This window comes from Doryrhamphus excisus, linkage group LG17 (genome assembly GCF_037039965.1).
Source record: "Doryrhamphus excisus strain RoL-2023G ecotype Guam linkage group LG17, RoL_Dexc_Guam_v1.1, whole genome shotgun sequence".
NCBI lineage: Eukaryota > Metazoa > Chordata > Actinopteri > Syngnathiformes > Syngnathidae > Doryrhamphus > Doryrhamphus excisus.
The window spans coordinates 5,786,997-5,801,589 of NC_136373.1; the positions used below are offsets into that span (position 1 = coordinate 5,786,997).

The 14,593-nt window shown below is 40.1% G+C and overlaps 1 protein-coding gene and 1 long non-coding RNA gene across 3 annotated transcripts in view; one reads left to right on the top strand and one right to left on the bottom strand.

Moving 5' to 3' along the window:
- Nucleotides 1-282: 282 nt before the first annotated feature.
- The window catches only part of hdac7a (histone deacetylase 7a), a 44,802-nt gene continuing 30,491 nt past the window's right edge, over nt 283-14,593 (top strand). The window contains exons 1-2 of one of the 2 annotated variants that reach the window (XM_058083920.2): nt 283-478; nt 12,721-12,787. The gene's annotated coding sequence lies outside the window, so the exon portion shown is untranslated. Of the gene's footprint in view, nt 479-11,480; nt 11,719-12,720; nt 12,788-14,593 lie in introns of those variants that run through there. The other variant, XM_058083919.2, reaches the window with a different exon arrangement.
- LOC131136736 (uncharacterized) lies at nt 10,557-11,780 on the bottom strand. The gene is made up of 3 exons (XR_013630114.1): nt 11,256-11,780; nt 11,081-11,113; nt 10,557-10,730 (listed from the first exon to the last, which is right to left on the bottom strand). It is a non-coding gene; the product is annotated as an uncharacterized LOC131136736 (long non-coding RNA).

The window sequence follows — 14,593 nt, forward strand, 5'->3', positions numbered from 1 at the left end:
AACCATGCTTTTTATTTTATCCTCACTTTGTTGATACTTTCTGTGCCTCCTTCTGATATAGTCTTTCCTGCTATTGTGTTTTTTGTTCTTCTATTGGTCTCACCCACCTAAACACTCAGTCCACCCCTCCCTCCCTCCCTCCCTTCTTTTCGCCACTTGCCAGAAAATGCAAGAAGTCAGTGATCCAATACAACATATGTGTGTGTGTGTGTGTGTGTGTGTGTGAGAGTCCACTCTGAGGGGTTAATCTCTCCCTCTCTTTTGCCCTCCCTCCTTTTCTCCCTCCCTTTTGTTGCGGACCCTGACTTTCCCAACATTTGGATGTGGAGAACTGATGCTGTGCATATGTGTGCATATATAAATATATATGTTTATATGTGATACTTGTCCTTCTGTTGTGGATCTTTCCGGCACTGAACTGTACCAGAACATGGACTGATGGAAACTTCATGTTGATGAATGTTTACACCACATTCTGGTAAGGAAAACACTTGTTTATGTTGAGTTGGTTTGGGATTGTATACAACAGGTCGGTCGCTGTTAAATGTTGGATTAGATGGTTTTGTGATGTTAAAGTGCACGGCGCCATTCCTGTTTTACTCCGATCAAAAGTTACTCAAGTTACCGGCTTCCTCTTGTTGTTATTAGCCCCGTGGTCTCTCCACAGTGTTCCGAGGGCGCTCCCACGCTCTTCCCGAAGAAGAGAAAAAAGGAAACGGAGTAACACAGAAAGCATTGCATGTCTGCTTTTTTTTTTTGTTTTGTTTTGTTTTGTTTACAGACAAACTTTTTTTATGTGCTATTAAAGAATCTGAGGTGGTGAGAAAATTGGAACCAGAACCACCCACAGTGGAAGTTGAGTCAGCTGGATTATTTAGTGGGGTGTTTACTTTGGGAATGGCAGAAATTAGACCATGCACGGGAATGCGGGGGTCCTTGAAAAAGTTTAAAAGCACACTAGGGTAAAATAATACATTTGTGTATATGGTGTCACTTACACCTAGTATTAAAAAGAGGAGAGAGGAGAAGCCACAGGGCTGTTTATAAAGGGAGGGAGCGGATTGTGTCCATCTGGGACAATCCCAGCTGAAACCTTCCCCACCCTGAGCCCAAACATCTCCCCCCTCCCCAGCTCTCTGTGAACCCATTGTCACTGCATTTCTTCTTCATCAGGTGCAACTCAGCACATTCGGACTGCATCGGGCAAGAATTTCACTCTTTTTCAGTCTCAGCTTTACTCACAAGTAGTACTTTTGAACTGACAGGTACTGCAGGGTACCGTTTCTAGCACACGGTCAACTAGGATGCTATTATTATTACTATATAAAGGTGATTAAATAGCCGCTGGTTTCTCATTGCACCAAATTTCAATGCAATACATAATGATAGTGATAGCAATTTGCGGTTGTTAGCAGGAAGAATGCATTCATTTGTTGTATTTACTTATTTTATCATTTTAGAGGAATCCTCTCTGTCCTGAATGCAAATGGTAGAAACCATTATGTATTTTAAGATAAGTTATGCTTTTATTCGTCCCTGAGTGGGGAAATTTGCATTGCACAGCAGCAAGAGAACGGAATCAGTTAAACAGTACAAAACACATAATATAAAAATAAACAACCTAAGTATTCACAAATTTAACAATTTTACCCACGGTTATATACAAATACAGTTTGCAAGATAATCTACAATATGAAATGAAATATATGACCAGTATATACACTATGAGATCTTGCTAGTGAATTAAATATGAGCCATTATAAAAAATACTGCACTTAGAAATTAATATATTGCACTTGGAGCTTGATCAGATATTGTACAGTGAATGGAGTCTGGAATAACTATACTGAATATGAAAAAATAACAATAAAATAAAATAAAATAAAATAAAATAAAATAAAATAAAATAAAATAAAATAAAATAAAATAAAATAAAATAAAATATTTTCCCTAAGGTTACAGTGGCATGAAAATGTTTGGGCACCCCTGCAATTTCAGTCAAATATATCATATAGCAGACAAACACAGTGATAGATGAGACATGAAATTGAGTTTATCGGATTTGATTTCAACAAAAGTAAGCAGGTGCATAAATTTGGGCACCCTTGTTGTTTTATTGATTTGAATACGTTTAGAACAATATTTGTTTGATAAGCTCACTGACACAAGTGAAGCCAATCATGAGAAAGAGTATTTAAGGTGGCTAATTGTAAGTTGTTCTCCTCTTTCTCTGAAGAATAGCAGCATGGTAGCCTCAAAACAACTGTCAAATGACAGAGCAAAGATTGTTCAACATCATGGTTTATGGGTAGGATACAGAAGCTAGGTTAGAGTTTTCAGCTGTCAGGTTCCACTCTGAGGAACATTGAAAACCATAGGCACAGTTCTCGTTCCGTTTTCATGCATAGAAAACCTCTGCAACAATCTGGTTATTTTTCATTATCATCATAATACTGGAGCCAATCCCAGCTGTCTTCAGGCGAGAGGCGGGGTACACCCTGGACTAGTCGCCAGCCAGCCAATCACAGGGCACATATAGACAAACAACCATTCACACTCACATTCATACCTATGGACAATTTGGAGTCGCCAATTAACCTAGCATGTTTTTGGAATGTGGGAGGAAACCGGAACTTGGGTCTCCTAGCTCTGAGGTCTGCACGCTAACCACTCGACCACTGCTCTGCAACAATCTGGTTAATATAATTAGCTAATTGATTATTGATTATGTCTATCTCTAACCTCAGTCAATCTTTTGTCTCCTTGTACATATACATCTCCATATACATTTTAAAAATGTATATTTATTGCATATGATTGCATTCTACATCTACAACACAAATAATTTCAGGCTTATAATTTCAAACAACTTCCGCTTTTCCGTTGTAAATACAAAGAGCACGATAATACAGTATATGGAATGTTATTTTCTGTTCTTGTGTAATGTCGCTAGAGATCGCGCACAGATAAATTTCCCTCACGGAAAGGAATCAACAGTGTCACACGTTTGGCAGCCCAAACTTGAAAACCCCAGACGCCCTTCTCGTTTGTCGTCATCTCCCCTCGCTCACGTCCAATCCTCCCAACCCTCGGGTGTCACTGGAATTCATTAAGTGATGAATGCTTGTTTGTGTTTTTACAAGCTCAACAGCGCCGCACTGCTATAGCAAGAGCTAACCAAACGTTAGCTGTGATGAGGACAATAATTAGCCAATTGTCCTCTGACCCTGCCGGCCAACCCTGAGGTCAAAGTGACATGGGGGTTCGTCGGTTCCCAGGTGGCTTCCTATCCGGTAGCTCTGAGCTAACTTAGCAATATAGTGGAATGTTTTGTATGCAGACAGGTGACACCCCCAACACCCCCCCCCCCCCAGAACACACGCATGGCCATCTGCATCCCGCTGTGTGATGCGATAACAATCCCAGTGGACCCGGTACGGAGTTTGCCCAGATAGGTTCGAAATCTACACTTCCTGCTTCCTGCGACAAGAGGAAGTGCTACCATTGCTGTGCTCTTATCGCTGGGTACAGAGCCAACACAGAGGGAGGAAGGAGGCTGGGACTGGGGGAGGATAGGGATAGGGATCGGGATAGGGATAGAGATAGACCAGCATGCTTGGATCAATACTGTGGTCACATGATGGTTGTAAACCATTGATGGATAAGATGCCAAGTGGCATAGGCAAGCCACTTTCAGGAGGAAGACAACGGTATCGTACAGGTTTTTTGGGGTGAACAAATCAGCTCCAGATCAGATGATGAATTGTGGGCCACAGAGGGAGGAAGGAGGCTGGGACTGGGGGAGGATAGGGATAGGGATCGGGATAGGGATAGAGATAGACCAGCATTCTTGGATCAATACTGTGGTCACATGATGGTTGTAAACCATTGATGGATAAGATGCCAAGTGATGATCAAAAGGCATAGGCAAGCCACTTTCAGGAGGAAGACAACGGTATCGTACAGGTTTTTTGGGGTGAACAAATCAGCTCCAGATCAGACGATGAATTGTGGGCCTCAGCTGGGATAGGCTCCAGCATAGTGTGGATAAGCGGCATAGAAAAATAATACTAGATACACATACTTATGCTAGCTCTGTTAACAACAACAACAACGACGACGACAGTACTTAAAAATACTTAAAACCAGCATCTTGTTGAGTCTTTGTAGCGAAATCGAGAGCTACGTATCCACTCATCGTCTGTGAATGATGCTGAAGCTATCGATTAGCGAGACTTCGTGTTAGTTAGCCCTAGGAAAGAAGTTTCGGTAGTGTTTTAAATCATGGAAATATGTTATGCACGATAACAACATGTTTATAAACCATGCAACGTTGTTAAATTGTCGAAATAGGTGTATCCCAATGACAGCATTGTAAGCTAGCTGAAATTAACTTGTTTTCTCCTGTTATAATGCACATTGACCATTGGTCTAATGGTCATAAAACCTTGAGGATGTCAGTATTCCATGTATGCATGTCTTCCAAAACATTTTGTGCTCATGCTAATAGTACATCGAGTAAACTCAAATATCCGGCTAACGTTAGCCCGTGCACTTTTGTATTTTGTTTCAAGTTAATGGGTGCTCGGTAACATGTTTAATTACCTGCAGATTGATATTTATACACTAGTTGAAAATGAATGGAGAATTATGGTTAGCGCTGTCTTTTAAATCATGCAAACTTTTATGCAGATGCCTCTTAAAAGAACCGTAAATTGAATCGTTCATAATCAAAGCATGCTTTTCATTTTAGAAAGAATTTAAAAAAGAATGCTTACAAAGTTTTGTGTGTTTAAAGATAAACAGGAAGCGAGCATAACAAACAGAAAAGCAGAGCAGCACAATCAACAAAAGGTCATTGCTCAAAAATGAAACATATTTAGGTTGATTAGGAAACATTAAAGATGTAAGAGTAAACTATGAGCAGGTCACGGATCAAGAGGGGTGAGGAGGTTAGAGTGGGCCCAGCAGCTCTACTTAGAACAGGATATCCTGCAAGGAAAACCCATCTGTCTCCCTCTTACTCACTCTGGATGTGCCTCTTAACGTGGCCGCAGAGGGCACGGAGGAGAAACGAGGTGTAACCTTTCACTGAGAAAACACACACTGAGAAACTGGCGCTTTCATCAATCATGCTGACAGGGACAGATAGACGCGACGGTGTCCCTTTTATGCCACCGACTGAGATTGTAGCCGTACTTCTAATGTGCTGCTCCCGCTGCCGCTTGGTGCATCAAATCTCTTCAGCAGCCAAGATAAATTTCCTTGCTGAGACAACAAAGCAAAGCAACAAAGCAAAACGTATCTTATCTTAGGCAGGCAGACAGTGTGTGCACACTCCGTAACATCCCACTCATGATGGAAAAATACTATCATGCACTTGGGTGCAGTGTGAAAAAAGTGTATATAACGCTACAAATTACAAAATATTAATGCATTTTTCTCTTACTCTAACAGGTAACAAGTAATGTTGCAGTTGCTAATGCTACGTTCACACCGACGCCAAATGTCGCGCTTTGAATCGGCGACGAATTCGGCGTCATTTTTCAAAAAATCTCACAATCTCCTCAGATATGTTTAAGCTCTGATACGCTGATACGAAATTCGTTCCCTCTTTAGGCGACAAATTATTTCCCGAATCGCTACGACTACTCACGCTTTGATGCCGATTGATCAGGATTTGTTACGCTTTAAATCACGCTTTGATACACTTTAATACTCATTGATAAGCTTTGGTGCGCTTATCATGCTTTAAATAACGCTCTGATGCGATTATCAAGCTCTCTTGTGCATTGATAGGCTCTGTTAAGCTCTGTTACGCAATGGAAAATTTCGAGATCCCGACTGCATCCCGCCTCTGATCCAGAGCATATATAAAGATGCAGCAGATCCATTGATCCTTTGAACCAAGCTCTGTTAAGCTTTCCTACGCTTTGAGCAAAACTTTGATAAGCTTTGTGACGCTTTGATAAGCTTTAATACGCTTTAATACGCTTTACGCAATTCGTGACAGATCGCCTCAAATTTTTAAACAGTTTAAAATTTTTTGGCGCTTTTGCCGAATGTCCCGAATTGCTCAAACCTTTCTTACGCTGTATTACGGTCTTTACGCTTTCATTAAGCTTTGTTACGCTTTGCCGCCGCTTTGCTCGCCGATTTAATTCGCCATCGATTCGGCGTCGGTGTGAACGTAGCATAAGAGCCCTACAAATGATGCCAAGCATTTTCACTAGCCATGTATACATGGACCCAAATATTCCGATTACATTCAGGTTATTTGCTCAAATGGAAAGAATGTAACCTTTGTGTACACCTCATTCCGAAAGAAAAGCGCCAATCCGAATGAATATATAATGAATAAAGTTTAATAAAGTTTGTTTTTGATTCAAACTAAATTTCAAGACTATACGAACGAAAAACTGGCAACACAGATTTATTCCAACAAGTGAAAGAAAAACTTGAGGAAGTCAGTATCACGTGATGTTGGTGTTTACGTTTTACTGCGTATGCCCCATTGACTATTCTGGTTGATTCTGTAGACAAGAGATTGGAATATTTCTTTCCATGTATACCATTGTTTTCGGAAAGGTCATTCGGAAAGAGAAAAACTCCTCATGTAAACGTGGCTAATGTCACCCAAAAAATGCACTTCTGTATAGCAAAAACACTGGCATTATTACAGAAAAAACACATCAGATTATCTCAGCTCGTTAACACGCTAGCCAATGTTGAGTTATCTGTATGTTTCTATTGAGAAAGGTTTGTTTGTGTTGTATGGCGGTAATCATTCAAACAAAAATACTATCAAAGAAAAGCTAATGTTTTTGTATTTTGGATCCTTGACATTAACAGCAGTTGACTTCTTTTTACACTTGTATTGTAGTTAAAAATGTTACTTAAAGACCCCCTATAATGCAAAAATATTCCAATGAATAAAGAATACTCATGAACTAATACCTGTAAGCCTACTACTTCAGCTGCAGCTTAGCAAAAAAAACAACAACAAAAACAAGGCTTCTCTACACATCTTAAAATAAAGCACAGTCGGTCACTCAGCTGTGTGAGAGTGACCATTTTGTTTGTTATTTGCCAATAAGCTCACCTAACATGATGTTTCTGTTAAAAAATGAATGTTACATTAGTGCTGTAGCTTACAAAGCTATGCTAATGTTGCTAATGTCTGTGTCCTCCTGTCCCACTCCTTAATGTTACGCTATTATATGTCTTATGCTTTTTTTCACTTTTCTGACCTATAAATGTAATTAGATTGTTGTATTCTCGTGTCAAACGATGCCAAAGTTTCAGATAATGAGGTTTGCGTATTTGGAAGTGAGCTCTGGAAGAAGTTTGGGATGGCTCAAAACGCTCGGTTTCAGAAGGTGTGGTTAAACTGCCCCTTTGTGATGTCACAGAGAGGATGGACTTCCTTATATAATTGATCTGCCGAGCTCTGGAATACATTAAAACAAACCGTTTTCACAGGAACCACGAAATCCAAAGAAATAGAGATGAATAGGTACAGATTCTGGAAGAACTATAAAGCTTTGTGTGGTGGTTATTGTGTGTAGCTGCTCTATTGGAGTCCACAATTCAATGCAATAGTTTACCTTTAAGCTTTAATTAAATGTCACGCCAAAATACCTCAAGCACTCCAAAATTGTTACTGTTTGCAATAAGTCCAGCAAAATTCTCCTGAAGGAGACTTAGTTCTTTTGAGTCATTTAGAGTCAATGCTTAAGTGGATGATCGTTGTCGGGTGGGAATATTTTTTTTCCAGCTGATTGTTTACAGTGACGCAAAAAGGGCAATGAACTGGCGGTGAGAGAGACGGCTAATGAGTGTCAAGCTATATTTGGACTGCTTGGGTTTTTCCTAACCACGCATACACACACTTGTTGTTCAGATTGGTGGGTGTTAATTTTTGTTCTGATTCTCATTTGCATTTTCTGAGTTGTGTTTTGTGTGTAAGTGTGAGTGTGTGCAGCTGATATCCCTGGGATAATCCTGTGGTTGCTATGGTTTGTGAACAGCACGCCGCAATTCCAAACATCCTGAGGGTGTTGTGGATCTTTCGTCCTTATGCACTTTGTGTTTGCCGTAGCCATGGCTTAACCTCACTGTACTATCAGCCGTCTGTTCCATGACAGGGTGTAACTCATTAGGGTTTGTAGCATTTCCTCATTTGTGTAACGTGCATGTTCTTCTCTCAAATTCACAAATTTACAGCAATTTTTCAACAATTTTCAACAGTCTTAGAATAATGTTATTATGTGTTTCCATGTTCTCCATTGTAACTCTGCACTTGACCGACATAATACATGCCATATACAATATCAACATTGAATAGTGGGATGGGAGGACACAAATTTTAGCGACACTAGCATAGCTAGCTAACATTACTCTCAACAACAACATTATGCTAGGTTAGAAAAACAGTTCCCCTGTAGTTGACTGTAGCTTTATTTTATGATGTGTAGCAACGCCGACTTATTTTTTATTTTTTGTAAAGCCGTGAAGCGGTGGACGTATACAACTTACATCGTCAATTGAGCACCATGTGACTGAAATACTCAAAATACTCAACAAAAGATTGTCAACATGTTTGTGGTTAAAGTAAAGAAGACGTAGTTGCAGATGCAAATGTAATACCTTTATTAACATAAGCTTAACATCCTTATTTTATTACCAAAATTAGACAGTATGTGCTTATTTTGAAGACTGGAAGTTTAGCGTGTGGGCAAAAATTCAAAAAATTTGAAATGTTTTTGACTATTGCCAAGCTATCCGAGTTGAATAGTTTACTTTCGCAAGCCGTCAAGCACAACTCGCACAGTAGCTTCCTCCCAGCTAACCTACGCTAACCCAGCTAGCTTTCACTGGCCATTGTTGTTCACGAACTCACGCTAACAACAACTTTACTTAGGATGTCTGTGTCTTCCAGCACAAGACGGTGCTCCAGTCTTCAGGTAAAAAAAAAATGCTGACAGCAAACCAGCATCTTGTTGAGTCTTTGTAGCGAAATCGAGAGCTAGGTATCCACTCTTTGTCTGTGAATGACGCTGAAGCTAGCGATTAGCGAGTCTTTGTGTTAGTTAGCCCTAGGAAATACGTTTCGGTAGTGTTTTAAATCATGGAAATACGACAAGATACAACTATTACATGTTATGCATGATCACAGAGTGTTTATCAAACCATGTTGTTAGATTGTCGAAATAGGTGTCTCCCAATCATAGCATTGTAAGCTAGCTGAAATTAACTTGTTTTCTCCTGTTATAATGCACATTGACCATTGGTCTAATGGTCATACAACCTTGAGGATGTCGGTATTCGCTATCCGAGTTGAAGTCAGCGGCTAACCGAAAACGCTCGGTTACCTTCGCAAGCCGTAAAGCACAACTCGCACGTTAGCTTCCTCCCAGCTAACCTACGCTAACCCAGCTAGCTTTCACTGGCCATTGTTGTTCACAAACTCATGCTAACTTTGTGTTTTCAATTTTCAATTTTTTTGTTTTGTTTCTTGACTTGTTTAGTTCAGGAAGAGGCTGTGTTTGTGAGGATATACTGCTATACTTTTTACGATTACAACATTTTAATTCACACGGTTAATTTCCGCGAGTAGAACAGTAGATTCTGTTTTTATTGTCCAAGTTCGTAATTCCGTCGGTGATTGCATTAAAATGCTAATCATAGGGCCCTATATGTTGGTGGGTAATGGGATTGGGGGGGTGGGGGGTCCTGTCGGATGTTGCAGGTGTGTTGCAGAACTAAGTAGAAAACTGCTGCTGGTTTTTCTGACCACATTCTGATACTTACCCAAATATCTCCCCGCCATATTATTTTTCTCACTTATCTTCTCCATCAAATCATATTTTTCTCTTCTCCTCTTGTTTCCACATTTAGTTCCCTTCATATCATCCTGGTCTGCTTCTTGCCTCCCTTTTGCTCCTTCCTCAACTTTTCTTCTCATGCAGCATTCCTTGCATTCCTACTGGCTTCTTAAGGGGAAGAACCCCGCTGACAGACCAAGGCCAAACATTATTATTGTGCTCTCGACACCCTCTTTTCTTGGACATCCTACTTCTCCACATATAAACCCTTTGACCGGCCTTGTCTCTTTTTCCCTAGCACTTTCTTAGTAACAAAGATCACATCTAATTTTATTTTAAGGATAAAGTCAACTTGTACCCTGGAAGACTGTAGTAACAAGCTATGTTAAGGAGAAGAAAGAAACCGATCTTAGCCCGTTTCCTGACACACTCTTCATTTTCTGTGTTTAACAGGAATCATACAAAGGAAATCAGAATGATCAACGTTGTTTGCGGAAAATATCAACTCACTTGCAGTGTGAATGTGCGTCTATGTGTGCCTCTCTTCCTGTGGGTGGTTGCTTGCTGCGCTGCTTTTCTGTCACCATGTGGTTTTGTTATTTTCAGCTTGAAACCGGATGTGATTCAGACTGCATTGCAGATTTTTGTAATTGAATGGACTAACCGTGTACACATGCACCCGTATGTGCATTATTTATTGAGCCACCCACCCTGGTAAAAAAAAAAAAAAACACTTGGGTTCCCCATCGTGTTTGCGCGGAGACACCTGAAGCCCAACGAGCAATGGGAGGTTGACAAAAGGAGGTTGCTGGTTTCAATATTGCTCGGATACATCGCTCATCTGACCTGGCTTTATGCGCTTGGGTCGGAAAACAGGATGAAAAGCACGCAAATGCTCGAGTTCTGTGGAAACGAGAAAAGAGTTTTCAAAGTGAGAAGTGTGGGGGCGAAACTTACAATAAATGTCATTGTCTAAACAGCAAAGAAGTGGATATGTTGTGCAGTGGTGATTCAGGGGAAAAAAAGCACGTTTACAGAGCAGAAAGTGTTATGTCAAGAACACCAAACAGTGCAGTAGTATATACAAAGTACAGTGTATATTTTAGGCTGAAGTAAAGTCAGTAAAAAATATATATTTTTGTCATTAGGGACAAATGAGTGAGTTAATAATAACTTGCTCTTTTATAATATGACACATAAAATGTTCCTGAAAAACACTATTTGTAGAATCACAGGTCAGGAAGGTGTCTTACCCTGCAGCAGATTAATTCAATTTCCATGATTTCCTATGGAAAAATGAATGAATGGAGTCAAAATATAGAAAAAGAACTGAATCAAGTGAATGAGCAGTACATTTTGACTGACAGTAGGTGTCGCCACAGAGCAGACTCCATTCTTCTCTGTAATATCTGAGAAGAGAACACTCACCTTGTGTAGTTAAGAGACGTTCTCCATGTCATCATTAAATATTACCAATAATAACTGCTGGACGCTGATTGGCGCTCCCTGCATCCAATAGGAATGTGTCACGGAAGTAAACAATGGCGCGGTCTATTTTTGGTGAGGACCGCCTTGCTAGCTATTTCTGTCAGCAAGAGCGATGATGTGGGGGAGGAGGAGGAGGAGGAGGAGGTGAGGGAGGGGAGGCAGGGAGGGAGTAGGCCTGGAAGTGGGTCGGACTTTTCTTTCTGCAACTTCTTTGAGCAGCGACAACTCTCTTTTCTTCCCCCTCCTGTAGCACCGCCACCTCCAGTTCAGGTTCTCAGCAGTGTCTCTTCTTGTCGGATGTACGGACGTTAGCTTGGACGCTAGCCTGGCGTTAGCAGCACTTCAGTCGGATAATATACCTCAAACGTTTTGCGTCGAGATGGCCGAGCTTTGTATTTTCAAGGTACGAGAATGATGAAGGTTTCTCACTATCTTCTTCTTTTGTTACTTGTCGTAGTTTTAAACGTTTTTTTTTTTTTACCAAGGAGGCGCGCACAGGTGTTTGAAACTTCTCCAGTCATGTCACTGAGAGAAGAGGCGTTCAAAGACTTGTTGAAGTTTAGGTTTTATTAAAAACTTAATTCAAAGCTATTTTGTGCTGATATGTTTTTTTTTTAAATTTAAAGTCACTTACGAGTAGCATGCAAACAAAAACAAATACGTTAAGACTTCCCTATAGTTAGTTTTGTTGTTATAAAGAGAAAATGAAGTGTGTCTAATATCACACAAACCGTCCCCCATTTGTTGATATTTTCCGAATTAACATTTTGCACTTTAATATACAAAAATACATTTGTATATTTACTGTGTGAAACCAATATGCATGTTTTTAGTCAGAAAATATGAAAATGTATTTTTTTATGCAAGGTGGACAGCAAGTATTTTTAATTGTGCTAATACTTTCATTCATAGTCTGTTTTGATGAGAGGAAGAAGACATGTTTTTCATTATTTTCTATCAAAACCTCATTCCCACCATAGAAAACATTGACATAATGTGTTTTAAGACATTATTTTCTATCAAAACTACTCATACCTTATTCCCACCATAGAAAACATTGACATAATGTGTTTTAGGTGTCTTAAAATAACTTAATTTTATTGATTAAATTAACTTAATATTTCTTAAAAAAACACAATAACTAAAAAAACGATATCCGACTGGTCTCGGGAGGATATTAGATTTGAAAGCAAACATTGCATCCGCCAAAACAAAACATCTGAAACCTTTATTTGCTTTTCTGTGTCTGCCTGCAAGTTTTGTAGCAACTTATTTTCAAACAATGGTCATATATTTTATCACAAGCGACAAGAGGGGTGGGATTCACATGACACCCTCATGACATTTCGACATGTTTCCCTGTTGTAGTCTTTGCATGTGATTTGCAATTTGTTTCTCCACACAGATGGAATCGGCACGCTTAGGGACATCGTAAAGTCGTAAAGAGAGACAGTATTTCATCCCAGTGGCAGGTAAGGTTCATGATTGTAAAGAGAAAAAAAATAAATAAAAATAAAGTAACTTAATGATCAGTTTTGTTGGTAATGTTTCACTTGATGTGGGAAAAATGCCACCAATCCACACAGTAAACCCCCTCAGGATAACACCTTGTAATTTTTTTACAATGTTTATTTTTTCTTTTTCACAACTCATACATTGCACACGGTCTCTACACGCTTGTGGTATGTTTTTTTTTTTTCCAGCAGTGATATAAGATGTTCGATTGTTTATTAAAACACAAGGGCAGGTGTTGGAAAACCGATACATGGATACCTGTTACGTTATGAAATGTTATTTCAATAACTGTTTATTTATTTTCTTTTAAACATCAGCTCAAGACAATCTTGCTGACTCGGGTTTCCACCGCAATGTCTGAGATAAAAATGTTTGTCCCCGCCCCCTCGCAAACCAGTTAGCCAGCTGTTTCTTTTTTGTGTGTTCTGCTCCGAGAAGCACACGCCTGTGTAGGATTACAATGCACGTCTGGCTCAATGGAAGTCAGCTCGGTCTGTGCCAGGCGACGATGACTGTATGCTAACCTCGCACTGTGCCCTATGTGTGTGTGTGCGTGTGGAAAAAGTCGGTGAGGTCATGGCCATGGCTTTACAGCATCTGGTTACATGTGTGCAAGCCAACACAGGACAACTAACACGGGCTCTTTCTCCTCTATCTTGACTTTGTTTTCTTTCACACAGTCCATTGTTGGAATAGCTTAGTTTAGTCATGAGGTGGCAGAATCGTGGTCACATGTAATGTGAAATATGCGAAAAAACACAATTCTACAAGGGCAGGGATTTCACTATAGGGAAAATTACAATTACCGGTAATTAATTCCTTTTTATGAGAAGAACGGTCGCTTTTGAAGTTGTGTATCTTTTTACAAGAAGGAAAACCCTCCTTCCTTATGGACATGAGGATACGTAGCGTTGGAGCAGGCTTCACTACACATCTTAAAAAAGAACAATAACATATATCATAGAGATAATTGTGTCTTACCAACACTACAGTCAAGCATGTTTGGGGTCCATCCATCATGTGGGGGGTATGCTAGAGCCTATCCCAGCTGAATTTGGGCGATTGGACTGGTCGCCAGCTAATCGGACAATGCACACTCTTATTTATACTTATGGAGATATCTGTGCAGAGATTCGAACCCGGGTCTTCATGACCTCCTGACTATGTGGCTAACATGCTAACTACTCGGCTACCGTGCGACACCTCCAGTTGTCCCCAATGTCAATTAATTATCTTGGTACTTACTTGTGTTGCCAGATATTTAGAGAATAATGGTAGTATGTTGAGTTGTTTTAGTATGTTTATTCATACATTCATTCATTTTATCCGAGCTGTCTTCGGGCGAGAGGCGAGGTACACCCTGGACTGGTCGCCAGCCAGCCAATCACAGGGCACATATAGACAAACAACCATTCACACTCACATTCATACCTATGGACAATTTGGAGTCGCCGATTAACCTAGCATGTTTTTGGAATGTGGGAGGAAACCGGAGTACCTGGTGAAAACCCACGCATGCACGGGGAGAACATGCAAACTCCATACAGAGATAACTGAGGGTGGAATTGAACTCCGGTTTTCTTGCTGTGAGGCATGCGCGCTAACCATTCGTCCCCATGTAGTGTCCTGTAAATCGGAGCAAAAGCAAATTTGAACAGTCATGAGGTTCTATTGTTCCATTCCCTCAATCCATCCATTATTTTATGCCGCTTATCCTCACTAGGGTCACGGATATGCTAGAGCCTATCCCAGTTGTCTTTGGG